Raw genomic sequence first — 23037 nt, forward strand, 5'->3', positions numbered from 1 at the left:
TAAACTAAAACTCTTAATCTATTAATTTTTTTAAATAAAAGGAATTAGCTATCAAGTCATACAAAGACTTGAAAGACTCTTAAATGCATATGGCTAGGTGAAAGAAGCCCATTGAAAGGCTGCATACTGAATGTTTCTATCTATGTGACTTTCTAGAAAAAGAACTGTAGAAGTGGTAAATAGATCAGGATTACTGGTAGTTTAGGGTGCGGCGAGGATTAAACATGAGAAGCAAAGGGGATTTGAGGCATCAATGAAACTATTTTGTATGATAATGTAATTGTGGGTACATCACACTATTGATTTGTCAGAACCCATGGAACTTTACAGTACAAAGAAAGGCTGCTTCTATGGGCGAACGCGCTGTGAATAAAACAGCTACCTTAGAAATGGAATTTGGGGACATAACGTGCTTTTAAGTTGGAGTCAGTCTTTATTTGAATTTTTCATTGAGTATTGGAGTTAACATAGCACAAATGTGCAGCCCTTCAAAGAAATCTCGGTAATAATAATAAAGAAGCCACACTGTAAAGATTCAGAATGACGGGGGCTTAAAAACTGGCCCTCTCCTTCAGTCCTCAACTTGTTCTATCTGTTTCTGGATTTATGCCTGTATAAAGGCAATCACATGCTTGGTTCAGTTTTTTTTCTTCTCCCGTTTGATGTTCATAATCATGAGAGAAAGAAGTGTTTTTATGTGCCTTGTTAGCAGTGGGATTATCCTCTGTGGCCTGAAAACTCGTGAACACTGTATTGATCCAGATGACCTAGAAGGTCACAGACTTCTCTTCCACTGTGTCCTCACGGCTATCACCGCTGCATGCGTGTGAACATGCGCGACACACACGCGTGTGCATGCGCACACTGCTTCATGTCCGTTGTCTATATTCAGTTCTTTCAGTGTGCTAAGAGCCCTCAGACCTCTGAGTATTTGGCCGTGCTCTTCCATCTGTTAGGATTTCTTTTCCTCCTCTGCCTGTAAGCAGTAAGGCTTTCTGGCTAAGCCTTACCTGCCGCTCAAGAACCAGCTCAGTCGATGCTAACCCTCCTCATGGGCATCCTCAACATCCTCAGGCTGACCCAGAGATGCTTTCGTCTCACGGTCCAGCGCTGCAATGACTGGTTTTCTTCCACATGTCCTCTTCCCACTGCGGGGCATCTTCAAAGTCAGGGAGCTCAGTGCCTGGTCTTTCCTACGTACTGATTGAGCGCGTGACCCGGTGATGCAGAAGCATGAGGGGCTGTGGGTGAAGGGGAAGGAAAAACCTTCAAAGTGTTCTTGGAATGAAGGCACAGGAAGTACAAGAAGCAAAAAGCCAACTAATAAATCGGCTTGGGATAGTCTGCTACATTTCTACACCCTTTTCAGAAAAAAAAAAAAAAGGCTTGATTACACAAAAGCATAAATTGCTAGAATTGATGGGCCCAGATCCCATTTTATCCCCCAGGAATAGAGTGTTAAATTTCTTTGTAAGAAAAGCAATGGGGAGCCTCATCTGCTGGTCATATTTATGGGTAAGTTTTTGCAGGGATTTATGACTTATTTATCAGTTGCTTCTTTTTCTTAACATTTTTTAATGTTTATTTTTGAAAGAGTACAAGTGGAGTGGGGGGGGGGGACAGAGAATCCTAAGCTGGCTCCCCACACTGGCAGCTTCAGTGCTGACAGCAGTGAGCCCTATGCAGAGCTTGAACTCAGGAACTGCGAGATCATGACCTGAGCCTGTCACATGTTCAACCGACTGAGCCACTCAGGTACCCCTATCACTTGCTTCTTATAAGCAAGCAATCCCCACCTTAACCAGGCATCAACAGCCTGGTGGTTAGCAGCTAAAGATGGGGTCACATCTACAAGACTGAGAAGAAAATGGACTTTCTCTGTTTACCCGTAAGGCCGCCTGGACATTTGCTACCACTGGGGGTGGCTGTACCTGGAGTGTAGTGATCAGTAAACCAGGCACCGGAGTCTTGAGGTTTCTATCCTCATGGCGCTCACAAATGACTCCTCTTTCACAACCACCTGTAGCAAATCATGGGTAAAGTAACAGAACCTCATGGCAAAGCCAGTTGGATTACCAGGGAGAAAAAGGGGGTCCCTTGGCTGCAGGAGATTATGCTTCAAGAGGGCAGAGTGGACAATCGTAAGAGATGTGCAGATTCGGCCTTTTAACATTGTTTTCTCAGCACAAGCTCCTTGGTTGTTTCCACAACACAAAAATCAATCTCTCATGTTAAAATGCCACTTTATGACCTGGGTCAAACACCTGCAATGAGGAGATTTACTTTTTAGTGCACGGTATTGTCATGCAAATCCCTCAGCACACTGCTGCTCACCCTTTCAGATTGTTCCCCTTTGGTCAAACAAGCCAAAATACTATGTCTGGGATATTTTTCCTCACCATCAAGATTTCTCCCACACTCTGCTACATTCTCCAGTGACTTTATAAAAAAATGTTTATTTTATTTTTGAGAGATAGTGTGTGAGCAGGGGAGGGGCAAAGAGAACGTGAGAGAGAATCCCAAGCAGGCTCTGCACTGTCAGCTAGAGCCCGATGAGGGGCTCGAACTCACGAATGGTTAGATCATGACCTGAGCCGAAATCAAAAGTTGGATGATTAACCGACTGAGCCACCCAGGCACCCCTCCAGTGATTTTTTTCAATTACTTTAGAGTGAGTGGAAAAATTTTTTTTAAGTTTTTAGTTTTAAGTAATCTCTATACCCAATGTGGGGCTCGAACTTACAACCCTGAGATCGAGAGTCACATGCTCTACTGACTGAGCCAGCCAGGCGCCCCTGGAAAATATTTCTTTTGAAAAGATACCTTTTTTAAAAAAGGTACCTGTAGATGTTCACATTTTGCTTTAGCACCAAAGTGACGTTATATAAGAAAAGAGATAACAGCAATCCATCATATGAAGGAAGATTAAAATGAATGCTGTATAAAACATTCTATAAAATGAGATAAAATCCTCCCATGTGCCAGGAGGGGATGTGGTTTTCTCCTTCCTGTGGAGGAATAAGTTAAGAAAATTTACCTGAATAGATGCCTAGACATAAAATATCACAGGCAAAATTCAACCATGTATTGGAAGGAGGATTAGGAGGAGGAGAAAATGGCAGGATACAAGCAGTAATTTTAAACCAAGGACTTACAGATAAATAGTCTTTTGAGGAAAAATGATCATTTCCAGATAGAAAACTAGGTATTTACTCTGAACAAGGCTGTTTTAAACTTTTTCTTTGAAAGGAAATAATATATGGTGAAAAATGATGGAGAGAAATGCCACATGGAATAAAATTAGAATCCATCTACCCCTTTTTGTTGTACTCAACTAGCAAGGCCTCGGGGGTGAGGATGTTCTTCCAAATTTATTTTGATCTAACAAAATACGTAAAGTATATGCCCACGGTTCAGTCATTTACACTTTCTCTGGAACAAGAGGATTCTAGTGGAGGCTGAGACTCACAGTCATGCACCTCCCTGGACACAATGACCGGTGTAGACTCTGTGCCAGGCAGTCAGAGTGCTTCTCTGGGACCTTAGCTCTGCTCAGCCCCTCTCAGATGGTGAAGCAGTAAGGACAAGAGCCATTGGAGCCAGACTGAAGAACTCATGGAAGAAGCCAGCTTGCAGGAGGAAAAGAGACCACCACAGAGAAACGGGGGCTGGCAAAGAGGGCGCCACTGTTCCCAGTGTCTCCACGGCCTGGCTGCACCACTGCCCACCTTCCCTTTGGTTACTGGAACTGGTAAAGTCATCTTTGTGCCTAAATTTGGTCAAGTTGTGTTTCTAGCGTAGTCCCTAACAGGATCTTTAAGGGGAAAAACTATGGATTTTATTTATTTTTGTTTGTTTTGTCTGTTTTGATCTTCTTCTAATACAGTGTTTGGTGTGGAATAGAAACTCAAAAGAAAAAAGAAAAAGAAAAGCAGACTAGAATACTGTCCCTGGCTGCCTCTACCTTGAATGCATATTCATGGTAAAGTGATAGGCTAAATACCACTAATAGTCTGGGGTACCTGGGAGGCTCAGTGGGTTAAGTGTAGGACTTCAGCTTGGGTCATGATCTCACAGATGGTAAATTCAATCCCTACATCAGGCTCTCTGCTCTCAGCTCAGAGCCTGCTTGGGATCCTCTGTTTCCCTCTCTCTCTCTGCCCCTCCTCTGTGTTCTCTCTCTCTCTCTCTCTCTCTCTCTCTCTCTCTCTCAAAAATAAACATTTTTAAAAATTCTTTTAAAAAATACCACTAATAATCTGAGCAAAACAATAATTTCTAAATGGAAATGGGAAATTCAACCTTACAAAGGAAGGTCAGATTTACAATTTCTTTTAGCAAGTTTTCACACAAGGTAAGGGAAATCTACAAGGTAGGTTTCAAAGAGATAGGGAAGGCAATTGATAGAAAGAGGAAGCATCCAGATAAGAAACTAACACTAGGTTGAGAATACTCAATAGGTGGTTTGCTCTGGTTTAGTTTTTGTTTAATGTATTTTTGCCCTTACTAACTTTGGAGATACATTTTACTATACCTGCCCTAGTTTTAGAATTTCCTTATACTGAGGCACACCTGGCTGGCTCAGTTAGCGCAGCATGTAACCCTTGAGCTTGGGGTTATGGGTTTGAGCCTCACGTTAGGTATAGAGATTACTAAAAAATAAAATCTTAAAAGAATTGTTTAAAAAAATTGGGGAGCACCTGGCTGACTCAATCAGTGGAGAATGTGACTCTTGATCTCAAGGTTTTGGGTCTAAGCCCCATGTTGGGTGTATAGATTACTCAAATAAAATTAAAATTTTTTTGTTTATACTGAATGGGAGCAAATATGCCACCCTAAATTGTACCTCTTTGTCACAGAGATTATTTTGACATGGTTATTCAAGAAAGAGCAGACACTCAGTGGCTATTCATGGATTTTCCATCCTAGAACGCTGGCCCAATTTGTTGACAACCTCTGAGAGAAGGCCCTGGCACTGGTAAATGCTGCTATGACTTATTCAAAGCCTCAATTGGCCACATTTTGGCACTACACCAAGCTTGAGCTGGTTCCTCTAACCCCTGGTCACATCCCTATAGGTATCTAGAATTTGAAACAAAAAAAAAAAAAAAATACTGAAGAGTGCTCAAACTGGTAGCTTGAAACAGCTCATAGTTAAGCAAGTTCTGCTGAATAGTTTGGTGGCCACCAATGTTTGGATATAGTTTATGTTGGTAAGATCATAGGCAAGTATGGCATCATTGACTATAATGTTTGAAGACCAATTTTTAGCATCTATTTGTATTTTGTTTATTATTTGAGTGTTCTTAGACCATGTGTGCTCAGGCTGGTATTTGAATAAAATGAGATAATGTATCCAAAAAATTAGCAGACACAGAAGCTCTGAAAATGGAGTAGGAGTTACCTTTTACAAGACAAATTTGCATTTATAAAGAGAAATCTGTTTGTAAGAGTATCTCCCTGGCTATACCAGGAAGAAGAGAATGACTATAACTCTAGAAACTCTTACCAATGGAGAAGACAGGGCCTTGGATTGTTATGTAGATAACAACCATACCCTTGTTTACTGTGATTTGCCTGATAACTTCCCTTAACTGGCTTCTCACCCCAACATCTTTTGTCTTTAGCCGAAGATGGTATTTAAGGTGATGACATTGGCCATTTGGGGGAGTTACTCAGTTTTCCTGGCTCTCTCCTGTGTACATAGGAGGTAAATTTGGGGTGTTTTTTCCTCTTAATCTTTTACTTTAGGGGTGTTTTAGCCAAGAACCTAGAGGTGTAAATGGGAAATTAATTTTCCTCCCCAACAATAGATTACTCAAGAGCTATTCATAGCTACATGTTGGTGCAGCACGGAGAAATAATTGTGGTTTAGACCAACAACAGTTGATTGAAGCTCCAGAGGTTTGTACTTTTCTTATAAGGACTTATTAAAGGAATTTGAAAACTATTCTTCTTAGAAAGTTGGGACTGAATGAGACATTCAAAAGACAAAGGAAATATATGTAGTAGGTACATTCAAGTAGAAGAGACAATAAGAGAAATTATGATGAAATGCTGCTGTAGGAATAGAGGAGAATACGTGAAGTATAAATAATTTTTAGAGCTTATCCTAGCATGAAATCCTTTTTTTTTATTGTGTTAAAAAGTACATGAAAAGGGTGCATGGGTGGCTCAGTCTTTTAAGCAGTGGACTCTTGGTATCAGCTCAGGTCGCGATCTTGCAATGATGAGATCAAGCCCTATGTGGGGCTCCACGCTGAGCTTGGAGCCTGCCTGGGATTCTTTCTCTCCCTCTCCCTCGTCCCCTTCCCTGCTCGCATTCTCTCTCAAAATAAACATTTAAATAAAAAATAAAAACACAAAAAATGTAAAAGCTCAACCATTTTAAGTACAGTACTGTTAAATGTAAGTACATTGCTGTGTAACAGATCTCTAGAAAACTTTCATCTTGCAAAACTGGAACTCTATACTCTTTGAAAGGCAGCCCCCCTTTTCTCTATCCCTGTAGCTCCTGGCAACTACCATTCTACTTTCTATTTCTAAGAGATTGACTAATTTAGATACCACCTGTAAGTGGAATCATGCACTAATTGTCCTTTTGTGGCTAGCTTACTTCACTTAATATAATGTCTTTTCAGGTTTATCCTCATTGTAGCACGTAACAAGATTTCAACCTTTTTTGCAGGGTGAACACACTTCAGTGTGTATCTATGCCACGTTTTCTTTATCCATTCATTTGCGATGGATATTTAGCTGCTTGCACCTCATGGCAATTGAGAATAATGCTACAGTGAACATGAGTATGCAAATGTCTCTTGGAGATCCTATTTTCAGTTCTTTTAAATATATACCTAGAAGTGGGATTTCTAGATCATATAATAATTCTGTTTTTAATTGTTAGAGGGGCCTCCACACTGTTCTCCATTGCAGCTGCCCCCGTTTTGCATTCCTACCAAAAAAGCCACAACTAATAAAGCATTAAATAATACAATATGACCCTGCATACATTTGCAGAAGTTCTTACTTTATGGGAGGAAGAATGTGTAGCTTCGAGTTGACTGAAATCTTGGGGCACCTAGGTGGTTCAGTCGAGTGTCCAACTCTTGGTTTTGGCTCATGTTATGATCTCTTGGTTCATAAGTTCGAGCCTCACGTTGGGCTCTGAGCTGATAGCATGGAGCCTGCTTGGGATTCTCTCCCTCTCTCTCTGCCCCTCCCTGCTCATGCTCACTCACTCTCCCTCTCTCAAAATAAATAAATAAACTTTAAAAAAAAAACTGATAAGTGTACCATTCAAAGAGAAATGGATTCCCACTAGCTTCTGCATGGGATTATACTTCTGCCTCTGAAGTAATCCTGGATGCACATTAGGAAAGCCTGGATTAAAGTGCATTTTAACAAACCCTAGATCTATTTAGTCAAAGGAAAACTCCATGTGTGCTCCAAGTGTCATTTTACATACCCAGTCAGATGTAGAGATTTATGACAAATTAGCTCCCCCCAGGGAGGTCATGTTAGGGTCCCACAAAACCACCCCTCACTAATACCTTATTCAACTTTCCCATGGTGCACAATTTGTGGAATATCTTCCAACACCTTCCAATGTGTGGAGTATCTCTTCTGATATTCAAGATCCAACTTTGCTATATTCTCTTTATTGCAAATAGTATGAACAATTTGTAAGACAGATTATGTCAAATTGTCTTCAGCCACCTACTTTTTGTATATTACTCATTTTGCATTCTCTTTCTGTGTTGTTTTTGCAGTCAACACTTCCTCTCAGAAGACTGAGGGGCATTTTCCAATATTTTCATTAGATATAACTAGTATTGTAAAATTCTAGGAGTAAAGGGGTGCCTGGGTAGATCAGTCATTGAAGCATCTGACTCTTGATTTCGACTTTTGTCATGATCTCATGGTTGTGGCACAGACAGAGCTGACAGTGCACAACCTGCTTGGAATTCTCTCTCTCCCTCTTTCTGTGCCTCTCCCCCACTTGTGCTTGCCCGCACGCTTTCTCAATCCCTCTCTCTCAATCCCTCTCTCAAATAAATAAACATTATCTCACGGTTTGTGTGTTCGAGCCCCGCGTCGGGCTCTGTGCTGACAGCTCAGAGCCCGGAGTCTGCTTCGGATTCTGTGTCTCCCTCTCTCTCTGCCCCTCCCCCACTCATGCTCTGTCTCTCTCTGTCTCGGAAATAAACATTAAAAAATAAAAAATAAAAATAAAAATAAATTCCAGGAGAAAGAAAATACTAACCTCAGTAATGTTTCAGAAAAGCCAATAAAAACTAATTCTGGGTCAGAACGTTAATAAACAATATTATGTTTCTTGTTTATAATTTGTGACTTTCTTGATTATCACTCACCAAGGACTTAACTGATTCACAAGCTGGTGGCCTCCAAATTAACCCTCCCTGCCTACAACTTGTTCCCTTCCAATCCTTTAAATTACATCAAGTAGTAATTGTTGCTCAAGATAAAATAATAAAAAATTAAAGCAGGTTCCCTAAAGCACAATTTCTAATAAATGCAGCATATATGAGAAAGCAAATTTAAATGAAAGGTACAAATGTATGAGAAAAAAAATTCAGCAGTAGAGCAAAATTTGAGTAGAACTTCAGATGTATTATTCACTGTTGCCACTGTCAGGGCTCATTAGTTCCAGAGAAAAGTAAGAATATGCATGAGGGAAACTAAAGTTGGTCAGTTCCTCATAATGCTTCCTATTTCTTCAGCAAATATTGCCATTTCACTCCACTTAAATGAATAATGCTTTCTATTGGTCCTTGAACAACTTCCTGTATACATTCGATGTCACTTAATTTGCTCCCATTATCCTCTGTGAAATACTATACTGGTATTTATTATTAGTTTTAATATTACTGGGTAGGACTATTGCTAAGTAACTTGTTTCCGGGTTACTGAGAGGCTGTCAAAGCCTTAAGAGTATTCCAGTCTTTGCCTTCTGAAATAATCACTTGGCCATACAAAAAACAAAATTATAATTGTGGCTATGTCTACATGATAGCAAAATAACAGATCGATTTAGCTAGAAAAACTGTATGCATATTTCTGGAACCATATACTCAAACAAGTACAAACTGACAGATTTTGCAGATTTTCATTTTAATTTGGGTGTTGTGAAGATATAGCTGACGTGTGACAAAGCCCAAGATCATAAGTGAAATTCAGAGCAGTCCATTTTAGAAATAATCCATACCTATTGTATTTTTTGACACCTACTTATTAACAAAATTTATTTCGTATCAATCATGTCTGTCCTTTTAATGGCCATCACAGTCAGGCATTTCCTCTGAGGTACAGCAGAGTGGGACCTGCCACTAATTTCTTTAGATATAATACTTTCACAGTGATGTATAGAGCATAATGAGGCTCTTTGTTTGGTGCCGTGGTGACAGGTTGGCTCTCTTCAGTTGTACCTAAATCTAAATTAGGGAGAGTATGTGTGATGTATTGAAAAGAGACCCTGGCTTCGGTGACAAAAGAAGTTGTCTTTGTCCCAGCCCTGCCACCACCTTAGTGGAGGACCTTGGAACCATCATCTCTAGCCCCTTTCAGCCTCTGCTCTCTCAATGTCAGAAGGAGAGAGAGAGGGACAAAGAGGGGCAAGATTGGGTGGGAGAGAATGGGGAGAAAAGAAAGAAGTGGGGAAAGCCCAGAGAAGGGAAGAAAATAAAGAAGGCAAGAGGAAGGAAACAATAAGGAACAAAGGGATCCAATTTTAGAAACATGAGTGTTATCACATCTGCCCCCCGAGAATTCATATCTCATCTCCTGGCCTCATTCTGCTCTTCCATTTAAACCTACACATGTTCATTGTGTTCATTCTTTTAACAAGCATGTATTAAATATCTACTATTCGTAAACGTTACACTTTGTGCTGGGAATCCCACAGTAAATAGCCCATCATGCCTCCATTCAAAGTTTTCAGAGTGCTGTTAGGGTAATATGTAAAAAAAAAAAAAAAAAAAAAAAAAAAAAAAATACATCGCTGTGTCACTTCAGTGAATAAAATCAGTCACAATGAGGATGATACTTTTTCCATAAGAAAGTGGTTTTTGTTCTGTTTTCTGTTCTGTTTTGTTTCCTTTCAGTGCTCTTCAGGTGTCACTTCTCTTGTGTTTTCTGACAACCCCACTATTTTTAGGCTTTCCTGGATCTGGAGCAGACAGCAAAACAAACCAGGAGGTAGGCCGTTTTCTGCTGCAATAGGATTTCCTTAGTGTCTTGCCAGGATCAAGTTTAATTTTGCAGTTTCATCTTCCAGTTCTTCTTCGATTTTATTTCTCTAATCCACTGCCTCCCACCCCCCATCAGGATCTCCTCCCATTTTATGCCAATCTACTGGTAAGGAGGCTGCCTTAATAATTATCCTGACAGGTCCATTTCTCCTAAAGGTTCTCATCTGTTTTGTCTGGTAGAGCAGGACATGGAGCTCCCTACAGAGATTCGTGCATTCTTGTCTTCCTACTGCCAGGGATTCATGCAAGGAGCCAAGAACTAATGGTTTGGGCCAATACCTAGGTTCACCCTACTGCTAGATCTAGTGTGATACATCTATCCCCTGTTTTGTCTGCAAAGTAACTAAACTGGAAACGAACTTTCTAGGTCATCAGAGCTTTTAAGGTCCAAATATGCGTGCCATCTGTGTTTCCTGAAAGTTATTGAGCAGCATATTGTGCTTGGGAGGCACTCTCTGTTCTCCAAACAGGTATTTATCAATCAACAAATCTGGTGCTTTCAAACTCAACACTTAGTAAGCATCACAGCTCATTTTGTAGGTTTGGAGCTCGGAAATACTTTCGGAAATGTTTCTACGTGCCTTCCTGCCAAATCCCCCAGCAGATGTATATGCTCACTTCCTACCCATCACCAGGCTGTTTCAAAGGAGGACCAGGACACAGTTTGCAGCCTCCAAGGGAAGGAGGGTTCAACTACTAGAAGACAAACACTTGGGTAAATAAGCCCTATGACCTAATTCAACTTGATCATGCACATTTATTAAGTTGGTTTTGGTAGGTAAACAACAAGAGCAGTCAACGAATTTGAGATGACTAGGACCCCAAAGCCTCACTTCCAGGTTATAAAAAATACCAGCTTCAGGCCAAATTCTAACATATATCCACTTATTAATTATCCATTATTAAGTATCCATGCAGCAATTCATGCAACTTGGGAGTGGCATCTGATAATTGCATTTTTTAATGCTTATTTATTATTTATTTTGAGAGTGACAGAAAGCAGGGGAAGGGCAGAGAGAATTCTAAGCAGGCTCAGTGCTGTCAGCACAAAACCCATCACGGGGCTCGATCTCATGAACCGTGAGATCATAACCTGATCAAGAAATCAAGAGTTAGCCTCTTAACCGACTAAGCCACCCAGGCACCCGAATAATTACATTTTTGACAAGAATCCTACGTGATCCTGAAACACATAGAGATGTTAAAACCATTGCCTCAAGCTGTGCATACATTAGAGCTGATGCCTGCATTAGCTGCCTCCCATTTGGTGTTTGGGGGCTAGAAGAGATGGGGGGGCAGAAAAAGCTGCTCAAAGGATGCCCAGGGAAAACAACACTTGAAGCTGATTGGATGTGCATTGCACATGCCCTTCTGCTTTATTTTGTAAAGCATAGAAATTATCCGTGTACAATTAAAAACAGGCGTGGAACCTAATAAAGGCCCAGTGAATCTGCATGCTTGATATGGGAGAGTCATATGTATTTTGCAAAAGCTCTATGGTTGATTCTAATGGACTGCCATGTTTGTGAATCATTGATACTGAGCTAGCTGGAAGCCACTTTCTATTTCCCCAACCCAAGTTTAGAGTTTCCAGCGACAGGAAAACACTACACTTTTCTGTGTTCAGAGTTGCTATTAATTAGCACTGTGATTTCAGACATGTCACTTAACATACGAGAACTTTGCTTTTCTCACAAGAAGGCACTTTAAGCTAATACAGATAACCTAATAAAATGTTATCCCAAGCCCAGCCATCCAGTTTGCCATAAGTCCTTGTTACAAGTATTGCAGGAGGCAATATTTTGATAGTAACCAATGCTTTTCTTTTTCCCATTATTTGGGATGATCTTGGGTACTCCATCCATTGAGTTCGTGATCCTAGAGTCAAGAGAGGGTTCCTAGAGTCAAGAGAGGATTAACTGAGAGTAAATAAATCAAATGAGTTCCTGAGTGGATTTTTTTAAACTCGTAGACACACAAAAGTTGTAAAAACCTGGCTTCCAGTAAACTCAACCTTGAAGAAAGCAAACCTAGAGTTGATGTCATATGCATTTAACTCAAAAGATGCCATGAGGATGTGAGAACAGTTTCCTGCCTCTGGATGTATAAAGGAAACATGTATTTGCTTTAGGAAAAACAGAATATTTGGCAGAGGTGATCAAGGGAGTTAAGTTGTAGATGAAATATCCCCGGATCATGAGGGTTTGGTGTGTGACAGAAATCTAGACAGGGTTAGTGGGACCCAAACATAAAGGATTACTGAAAGTCCCCCAGAGAAGTCCCAAAGCCGTTTCAACATCTGAAATTTAGAGTAGCAAGTTGTCAGTACCTGTCCCTCAATGTGATTGGTGGCAGAGCATTTAAATGTAGCCTATTCCCTTCAGAGGGATCTAGAAAAGGGCAAGAGTGGGCTGGGGACTCAAAGAACCCTCAAAATGACAGGCAAATGAAGACACACGTTGGTTTGCAATAAACTAGGCATCACACAGCAGAGAGGACATGGGCATTTGAGCCACAGAAGCAGTGTGTAGATGTCAATCAATAAAATCAATTAAGATTATACATGTTAGGGGCACCTGACTGGCTCATTCAGTGGAAAATGCAACTCTTGATCTCAGGGTCGTGTGTTTGAACCCCATGTTGGGCATAGAGGTTACTTAAAAAATGTTTTTTATTAAAAAGAAGATTATACATGTCAGTCAAAGCCAGCATAGGTTCTTAATTTCACTGTTAAATTCTACATTATCTATCTAATCTAGCCAGCCAGCCAGCCATTCCCAAATGTCAGTTATTTGTAAATCCTCCTGGAACAGTGCAAATAGAAGTGTTGTAGAGGGAGAAATTCCCTCACTCCCCTCCCAGGGTTCCTCTAGCTGGTTAGGAATTAAATTAATATGAGACAGATTAATAGAAAAAGCCAAAACTTTATTACATGTGCATGGAGGCCCCAACATGAAATTGAGACCCGAAGAAATGACCCAGGCAGGTTTTATACATTCTAGACAAAGAGACCATAAATTTGTGAGGAATTGACAGGATAAAGAAAACAACTGTTTGGGAAATTTATTTAGTAAAGGAATTATAAGTGGAATTTGGGCTGAAGTAGTACCTTAGTAAAAGGGTAACAAGGTTTATTTTTGTATCTTTCTCAAGTTTAAAGTCTCTATTTCTGGTGTTAAGGTTGTCTTTTCTACTTCTTAGGAAAGAGAGAGTGCCATTCAAATGGGAGATTTGTTCCCATTTGCTTTCAGGGGGACAGAGCAGCGGCTGAGTGTCCCTGCACTAGTTATTTCCTGGGTAGCTTCAATTCAAAAGAAACAGCCTGCCATTGTGTTACATTTTGGAGTGGCCTGCTCTGGACCCCTATAGAAGGAAAGGAATGACAGGAAATTCCTGAATTAAGAGAGTGCTACTTTAAAAGACTGGGTTTCAAATCGGAATTTACTGAATGTACCTTCAATTTGGAGATTAAATTTTCTACCACTGCGCTGAAATGAAAATTCAAGATCAAAATTTAGTTACAGAGGCAAAACATAGGAACTTGTTTGCCCTCCTGTGGTCGGTGCCTGTACCAAATAAATATTTCTCCACCCAGAACAATTTTGCTTTCCTGATTAGAGACAAGCTATTTACTTATTATCCAATATCTGTACCCTTTGATGGATGTGGTAATTAAGTGTCCCTCCAGAATTTAGTACCCTAAAATAGTGACTATCTAATGCAAAACTGCTCATGGTTGGTAGATAACAAACTACATCCATAGCACCCACTATAATCTGACTTAGGCCAGTGTGGTCTTGCAGAATCCTTTTTTTTTTTTTAATGTTTTATTTATTTTTGAGGGTGCAAGTGGGGGAGGGGCAGAGAGAGGGGGACAGAGGATCTGAAGCGGGCTCTGCACTGACAGCACAGAGCCCAATGCGGGGCTTGAACTCACCAACCAAGAGGTCATGACCTGAGCCGAAGTCAGATGCTCAACTGACTGAGACACCCAGGTGCCCTGTGTAATTCTTATTTTTGGTATATAATGCTGCCCCCAAACTGGAAGTGGGTTAAAGTAGTCACTTCTCTCTGAACTTTTCTGTGAGAATAAACTAAATCTTAGAACAAATGCTGGCACATATACAGACATAGATTAGTCAAACACTGATTACAAAGACATTAAACAGTTCATATAGGGCGCCTGGGTGGCTCAGTCGGTTGAGCGGCCGACTTCGGCTCAGGTCACGATCTCGCAGTCCGTGAGTTCGAGCCCCGCGTCGGGCTCTGTGCTGACAGCTCAGAGCCTGTTTCGGATTCTGTGTCTCCCTCTCTCTGACCCTCCCCCGTTCATGCTCTGTCTCTCTCTGTCTCAAAAATAAATAAACATTAAAAAAAAAAAACAGTTCATATAACCTGTTCTGTGGGCTTTGTGAAGTCCAGATTTCTGTCTCTTTAGGGGGAGCTACCTCCTTGCATGAGAGGGTCACTCTAGACCCAAAACTATTCCAGAGTCCGGAATCTGCAAACATAGTAATTGCCACCATATGTCCTCTCAAACTAGTGGTTTTCAGCCTTGGCTACATGTTAGAATTACCTAAAAAGCTTTTAAAATCTTTTTTTTTAAGCTTATTCATTTTGAGAGAGAGAGAGAGAGCGAGCACAAAAGTGGGGGGCGGGGGGGGGGGGAAGCAGAGAAAGAGGAAGAGAGAATCCCAAGCAGGCTCCACACTGTCAGCCCAGAGACGGAGTTGGGACTCTAACTCATGAACCATGAGATCATGACCTGAGCCAAAATCAAGAGTCGGATGCTCAACTGACTTAGCCACCCAGATGCCCCCCCAAAAGCTTTTAAAACCACTAATGCCTTGACAGCTCCCCCAAGGATTCTCATTTTATTGTCCTGCAGTATGGCTTGAGCATTTGCAGCTTCCCAAGGCATTCCAAGTACGTCTAATGTGCAGCCGCGTTTAGAACCTACCAACCTCATTAGATTCTTAAAACCTCTTTGTGCAGAGTTGGGCAGTAACTCTTACGTTAGATTCACCCAGTCCATAAATCTTAACTACTTTTTCTTTCTCTACAAGAGTCCATTTACAAAAATCATTGTAGTCAACACACTTATTTCACCAATAATACTGTTTCTGGCATTTAATATGTTAATTTGCAAAGCCTAGTTTGCTGATTGAAACACAAGGAACAGAAGTGCTTTCAGTAGCTGCCTCTGGACTTCCTATTTGAGTGCCAGCTGTTCACACTTAAGCTATGCATTGTTCTTTAGTGTGATATCTGGACCCAAGTTAGTGTTTGAAGTAACTAAATAATACACATATTACATACGTACATATACATCTGTGTTTGTTGTGTGTGTGTAGAATTTTAAATATAGACAGTGTAACGCCCCTGCCCACTGCCATCATATATAGGTAATTTGGATCCTGGGTGCCATTTTCAACTCTTTGTATTGGAGTCTGTGTTCTCCACTTCTTCCATTGGGAGTTGATATTTATTTCTCCCAGGAGACTGCATCCTCTCAGCGCCTGCTTTGTCTTCCTCTTACCTCAACAAAGACGTTTTTTTAAGTGGGCTTCATGCCCAGCACAGAGCCCAATGCAGGGCTTGAACTCATGACCCTGAGATCAAGACCTGAGCTGAGATTAAGAGTTAGACACTTAACCTACTGAGCCACCCAGGTGCCCCTCAACAAAGAAAGTTTAATCCTGGTAATAGTAGTGCTCAGCCTTAAATAACATTGAGAAAACAGCACAGAGTGTTGTCTTTGTTTGAAAAGTGCACATAAAATGATCTGATTCCAAAATGCAAATCTCTGACCACGCTTTCTTGTTTATGGGAAAGTCATGGTTCATCTCTTGGCATTAATTGGCTCCAAAGAAACATAAGGAAGGACAACCTTCCTGCTCTCTCAGTAATAGGGTCACCCTACTCCTGAAATCTCTTGGCCCTCAGAAACCTCCTAATCCTGCCTCACCTTCCATATTACTGGTCATGTTTTCTTTTCTTTTTTTTTTTTTAAAGGTAACATTTTATTTTTATTTTTATTTTTTTAGTTTTTATTTTAATTTTTTTTTTTAACGTTTATTTATTTTTTTGAGACAGAGAGAGACAGAGCATGAACGGGGGAGGATCAGAGAGAGGAAGACACAGAATCTGAAACAGGCTCCAGGCTCTGAGCTGTCAGCACAGAGCCCGACGCGGGGCTTGAACTCACGGACCGCGAGATCATGACCTGAGCCGAAGTCGGCCGCCCAACCGACTGAGCCACCCAGGCGCCCCTTTAGTTTTTATTTTAGAGAAAGAGCTCATGAGTGGAGGAGAGGGGCAGAGGGAGAGAGAGAGGGAATCTTATGCAGCCTTCACGTTCAGTGCAGAGCCTGAAGTGGGGCTTGATTCCACAACCCTAGGATTATGACCTGAGCTAAAATCAAGAGTTGGGCACTCAACCGACTGAGCCACTCAGGCACCCCAGGCCATGTTTTCTTAATGGTTATGTCTTACTACATTTTTTTTTGTTTTGCTTTTATTTTTTAAAGAAAACAGGGAACAGGTTGCTTGTGATATAATGAGGGCTTCAGCTGTCATGGAAATGCTCTACCATTTCTGTGATATTGTAATTTATAATATATGTATTTGGTCTTCCCATTTTTTTGAAGGATCTTTTTTTTTTAAGTTTATTTGTTTATTTTGAGAGTAAGAGCATGCACACAGGGGAGGAGCACAGAGAGAGAGAGAGAATCCCAAGCAGGATCCACGGTGTCAGCACAGAGCCTGATACTGGGCTCGGTCTCAGGAACTGTGAAATCTTAACCTGAGCCCAAATCAGGAGTTGGACCTTAACCAATTGAGCCACCCAGGTGCCCCTCTCCCATTTCTAGCACAGAGCTCCTGATACCCTTGGAATTTCCTAAGTGGTGAGAGCCAAAAATGTGTCTTTTGTTATGTTAATAAGGCATCTTTTGGAAAGCACCTAAGGATGGGCCAAGGGAGCCAACCACATATTAGAGGGTTGGAACCTTCGTTCCCACTGACCTTTCTCCCCTCACTGACCTCCAGAGAGGGAAGAGGGCCTGGACATTGAATCCATCTCCAATGGCCAATGATTGAATCAAATGCCTATACAATGAAGCCTCCACAAAAACCCAAAAGGACAGGGGGCACCTGGGTGGCTCAGTTGGTTAAGCGTCCGACTTCGGCTCAGGTCACGATCTCACAGTTTGTGAGTTCGAGCCCCACGTCGGGCTCTGTGCTGACAGCTCAGAGCCTGGAGCCTGCTTCAGATTCTGTGTCTCCCTCTCTCTCTGCCCCTCCCCTGCTCATGCTGTGTCTCTCTCTGTCTCAAAAATAAATAAACATTAAAAAAAATTTTTTTAAAAACCCAAAAGGACAGGATTCTGAGGGCTTCCAGGTTTGTAAACATAAGGAGATTCAGGGCGAGTGGCGCCCCTGGAAAGGGCATGGAGGCTCTGCACCCTTCCCACGTACCTCACCCTGTGCATCTCTTCCTGGGTTCTATCTTTTTATAATAAACTGGCGACCTAGTAGGTACAATGTTTCTCTGAGTTCTGTGAGCCTCAATGGCAAATTAAATGAACCTGGAGGAGGTTGTAGGAACCTCCAGTCTATAACTGGTCTGTCAGAATTCTAGGTGACAACTTTTACTTGCAGCTGGCATCCAAAGAGGATGGAGAGGGGGCCAGATCTTACAGAACTTGAACCTTTTAATCCTTGGGATCTGCAGCTGTCTCCAGGTAGATAGTGTCAAAGTTGAGTTAAATTGTAGGACAGGTTGCTGGTGTCTGAATATTGCTTGTTGGTGGGGGGGGGGAACCCCCCACCAGACACACACCCACACATTGGATTGGTGACCAGAACCTTTAATTCCCCACTGAGGAACTAATTTGGCTTTTTAGCTCAGGTGTGGACTCCTACTTCTAGAAAGCCCAAATTGTCAGGCACACTTATACCCTGAGCTGGAATTGCTTTTCCTTTCTCAGAAGAAGTTTATTACTTGCAGGAGCTGCTCCGAGTTCATACAGAGGCATTCATGTTTTTCCATAGCCATCCATAACTGTTTCCCCTTATGCTGACATTCCTGTGTCAGACCAGGGCATGTGATGGATTATGCAATACTCTTATACTCAATCTCCCCATCTCATTACAATCCATTGTTTGCAAGTCAGCAATGACTTCTAAGAGTCCATCTCCTTTCTCTCACAAGGTCAGAGGCTTGGCTGCAAGCTGACTTGCCCCCCTTTCCATCCAGGGTTCGTGTTAGTCCTTGAGACAGATTACACTGCACAAAAATTCTTTGGAAACTCAGGCTAGACCCGTTAGCATGCTAGGATTACTGAAGCTATATAATCTCATGTACAAAGATGTAACTTGTGTTACATTTTAGCAAACTTTACCCTCCATTTTGCAATTTGCTGAGGAAAGGAAACAAACACTTGTGGTAAACTCAGCCACTTCTCGATTTCTCTCAGTAGTATTTAGTAAGGAAATGCTGAATTTTCACCTTTATCATCTTTTTCCATCTGAATTACTTTTACTGTGAATGGTGGGAAGGGGAGAAGGATTTGCCATCTTAAAATATATGTCTTTGGCGTAAGGATTATTTTAGGCTGATTAGTTTTTAGAAACAAAGGAAAAGCTCTGAAACCTGAGAAGTTACCCTTTTGTAAAATAAATGTACATATATAAGGGAAATCTCCATTTTTAATAGTGTCTCCTTCTCTGTATCAGAAAGAGGAGAATGACTAAGTCCCACCAAACTCTTCTCATAGAGAAGGCATGGACTTAAATCTGCATAACAACCTTACCCTTGGTTAATATGCTTTCCCAATCACCTCCCATAACTGGCCCCACAACCCCCCCCCACCCAACATTTTGTCTTTAACTGGAAATAGTGTTTAAGATGATGGCTTGGGTTATTTGGAGGAGTTACTCAGTTTTCCTGGGTCTCTCCCATGTGTCCAGGAGGTATACATGTGGTTAAACTTCTGTTTGTGTTTAGGTGTCTCAGCCAAGAACCTAGAAGGGTAGAGGGAAAATTATTTTCCTCCCATATAGTAGAATACTTTATACTGCCATATTGGGTTTTGTATTTTATCCACAGCCACCTGCACACAATGGCCCTGAGGAGATACCTCTGATTTGGTCATCAATCCCATGATGACACGATAATGTCTGCCCCCTGATGCCAGATCTACAAAGGGCATCCATTACCTTCCTCATCTAAAACACTGAGTCCCTTCAAATCTATTGAGTCTTCCTCAGACTATCTCCACACACCTTTCAGATTCACCATAAATCTGTGGTTCAAAACCTGCAGCATTCTCAGAAAGCCACCCTGGGCCTCAAGAAACTTGAGAATGCAAGCAACTTGGGAGTCTCGGGATTTCTCCACGATTACACTTGGCCTAGGACCATTCTTAGTGTGAAACTCTAGACATTGGCATGGTGGTCTCTTGAAATGCCAGATAGGAAATGGGGAAGAAGTCATGTCTGTGATGTTAGCTCATCATATATTAAGAATTCTTTGGCTCCGCCCAACAGCATCCCTTTCTGGGCCTACATCAATGACTTTCTTTCTCTCTCCCAGTTCTCTTCTCTTCCAAGAGGCTGTATTCCTAGGTGTAGGAAAGACCAGCTCTTTCATCATTATGGATTCCTTCATATCTGTTCAGGACTTCAAGGTTTATCTCTCACTGTTCAGTAGAAGAGATTTTGGAACATAAGGAAGAACTTTTTCCTTCAAATCTTAGGGCAAATAAAAATCAAAACCAAGGAAAAAATTAATTCTCCATGGAATAAAAAAGGAAAGAAAGTTTCCCATTGCTTTTCTTAAGAGTATTTGCTTTAGAAAACTTGCAATTGTTTATGTTTTCTGTTCTTTGAGATGTACATAAGGTTTTGTAAAGGCTAAGTAAGCTTCTTGCCAGTTTTACAACCCAGGCCTGGAGACATCTCCTTGAAATAAAATAATCAGAAAAGATAGCTGCCCCTTCCACTCCACCCCCCACCCCCCGCCATCTACTAGTCTGTCTGAAAGTTTGACTTAAGCATCTGACACCAAGTTTTAACTATTTACCTGTTATATAGATATAAGTTGTATTATCCCTTTGGATAAAAGCGATTAGCTAACAGAGATAGCCACCTTAATTACCAGGTAAATTTAGAATAAAGTATGTGTAACAGATGCCACTGCTGTTTCCTTTTACGTGAAGATTAGTTATCATTTATCTTAATATGTACGTAATGGATTATATCTGCTTGGCTGTATAAAACGGTAAGTCTTTTGTCATAGTCACCTTAGCTGATGCTTGTAATACACATTGCAGTTTGGTTTCTTGCTTATTTATAATAAAACTATTGTTTTTCCTCTTCTTTTGTGGAGAGGTTTTCTGTGTTGGCAGAAAATACTATTTCTAATCATTTCCTTAATGTACAAAGAGCCCATCTCTTATGGTCAGAAGCCTTGGATATTGAGAATATGTCTGAGTTTTTTACATTACATGGAAAAGCAGCTAAATTTGTTTTTTGTTTCTTGCAAAAAATGTATTTGTTGAATTGTAGTTTCTGGTAATTATTTAGATGAATCTTCCTACTAAAAACAACTCAAACCTTTAGATAACAATTTACAAACATCATTTTAAAAACCTCAAAGAGCAGATAAGACTCTGGAAAAATTCCAGGCCAAAGTGGTACTCTAAAATGAGAACTAAAATGGAGCTTAGCAGGGGCACCTTGCTGGCTCTATCGGAGGAGTGTATGACTCTGGACCTCCGGGTTGTAAGTTCAAGCCCCATGTTGAGTGTAAAGATTATTTTTAAAATAAATAAATAAAATGGAGCTTAGCAGAACACAGAACAATCAGTCTCACCTTCCCCTCCCTCACACTCAAAGACTGAGCTTCTTTCATTTTGGAGGGTTAGATTCTCTGGCTTGAGTAGGGAGGGGGGTGTTTGGGCAGAAATATTGTCCCTTCTAGGTTCTTTGGTCCAATAATGAAACTGACGTAGCATAGACTCAAGGAGAAAAATAAATTTAACTACATACGTACAGGAGCCCCACAAAGACATGAAACTCCCAGGCAGGCAGGCAGTAGAGGCCTATAACCATCCTGAGGTAAGGAGAAGGGGGTAGGGGTCTGGGCTTCAAAGGGAAGGAAGACAATTGACAGGAAAATGAGAGGAGCAGCTGTTTGGTAATCAGATGTTTGCCAAGCCATGTAGATAAATCTTTTTGATAGAAAAAGTTACCTCTTTCTGGTACAGAACCACAATCTAAATTCTTTTAAATGGTTAAGGGGGAGGTAAGCTTTCCTGAGTCTACTTACTCAGTCTTAATTGTCTTCAGCTCAAAACAATCTACATGCCAAAGTGGCACATTTGAGGATGGCATATTCTCCTCCTCAAGGAAAAGAAGGAAAGAGGAATAAAGAAGTCAAGACCTAGGCCCTGCCTCAGGGCACCTAGGTGGCTCAGTTGGTTAAGCGTTCAACTCTTGATCTAGGCTCAGGTCATGATCTCACAGTTCGTGAGTTCAAGCCCCATGTCAGGCTCTGCACTGACGGTGTGGAGCCTGCTTGGGATTCTCTCTCTCTCTGCTCCTTTCCCTCTTGCACTCTCTCTCTCTCTCAAAATAAATAAATGAACTTAGGAAGAAGAGAAAAAGAAGAGCCTAGGGCCTGCCTCAAGCAGAAAAGTCCTGGATCCAAAAGGGTTACAACCTGAGTGTTTAAGTAAATCAGAACTAATCTCATCCCTAGGTTTGCAGGAAAGTCATCTTGGTGTTGAGCAGAGTGGGAGAAATAAAGGAAAAAAAAATTATGACCAGGAGTGTCTGGCTACCTAAGTTGGTAGAGTTTATGACTCTTAATCTCGGGGCCGTGAGTTGGAGCCCCATATTGGGCACAGAGATTACTTTAAAAACAAACAAACAAACATGGCCATGAATCAGCTCTACTATAAATTAGGACCAAAAAATAAAATTACTAGAGATAAAGAGAATCAGTTTGTAAAGATGAAAAGCTCATTTCATTAATGAGATAAAAGAGATTAGATAGATGGATTGGTCAATCAATTGATAGATTGAGCAATAGATCCACAAAATGAAAAATTATAAGGATAAACACAATAAGCATTGTGGGAGATTTTAACATATGCCTCTTATAATCACCATGCAAAAAAATCAATTAAATATATAAGATTTGAATACTATTAACAGACATGGCTTAATGGTTAATGCATGTGTGCATGTAAGTTATTTCATCTGTCAACACAGTACATGATTTTTGATCATACATAGATTACTTACAAATATTGACTAAACAGTAGACATAATTATTATAATAACAAAAAAAGGAAGTGATTACCATAAAAGAGAAGGCTTTATTCTGATAGGGGAAGTTGGGTTGTGGGAAGAGGTTGTGATCAATAGGTAAATGGAATGTTTATACAAGTATTCACTCCCATTATTTCTTTAAATTACACTTTGATGTTTTATGGATTTTCTGTATGTTTGTTGCATTTAACAATACGCTTAATTTAAAAATAAGGACAACACTTTTACCATTTTCCTAGATAATAACTAATGTGCTTTAATTAATCTCATCCTAACATGTGATGCTGCCCTGCATTTAATTCTATTTATAAACCTATTAGACATTATTAGTACTTTAACACAGTCGACATAAATGTAAATCTACATATATTTACTATTTTTTGTTTTTGCTCTCATCTTGAATTCTGGACTTTCCACTTGAACACTT

General features: G+C 40.7%; 1 pseudogene; it reads left to right on the forward strand.

The window, feature by feature from the left end:
* Positions 1 to 820: 820 nt before the first annotated feature.
* Positions 821 to 5257, forward strand: LOC125931260 (ATP synthase subunit g, mitochondrial-like; annotated as a pseudogene).
* The last annotated feature ends 17780 nt before the right edge of the window (positions 5258 to 23037 follow it).

The sequence above is a fragment of the Panthera uncia genome, chromosome X (genome assembly GCF_023721935.1).
Source record: "Panthera uncia isolate 11264 chromosome X, Puncia_PCG_1.0, whole genome shotgun sequence".
Taxonomy (NCBI): Eukaryota; Metazoa; Chordata; class Mammalia; order Carnivora; family Felidae; genus Panthera; species Panthera uncia.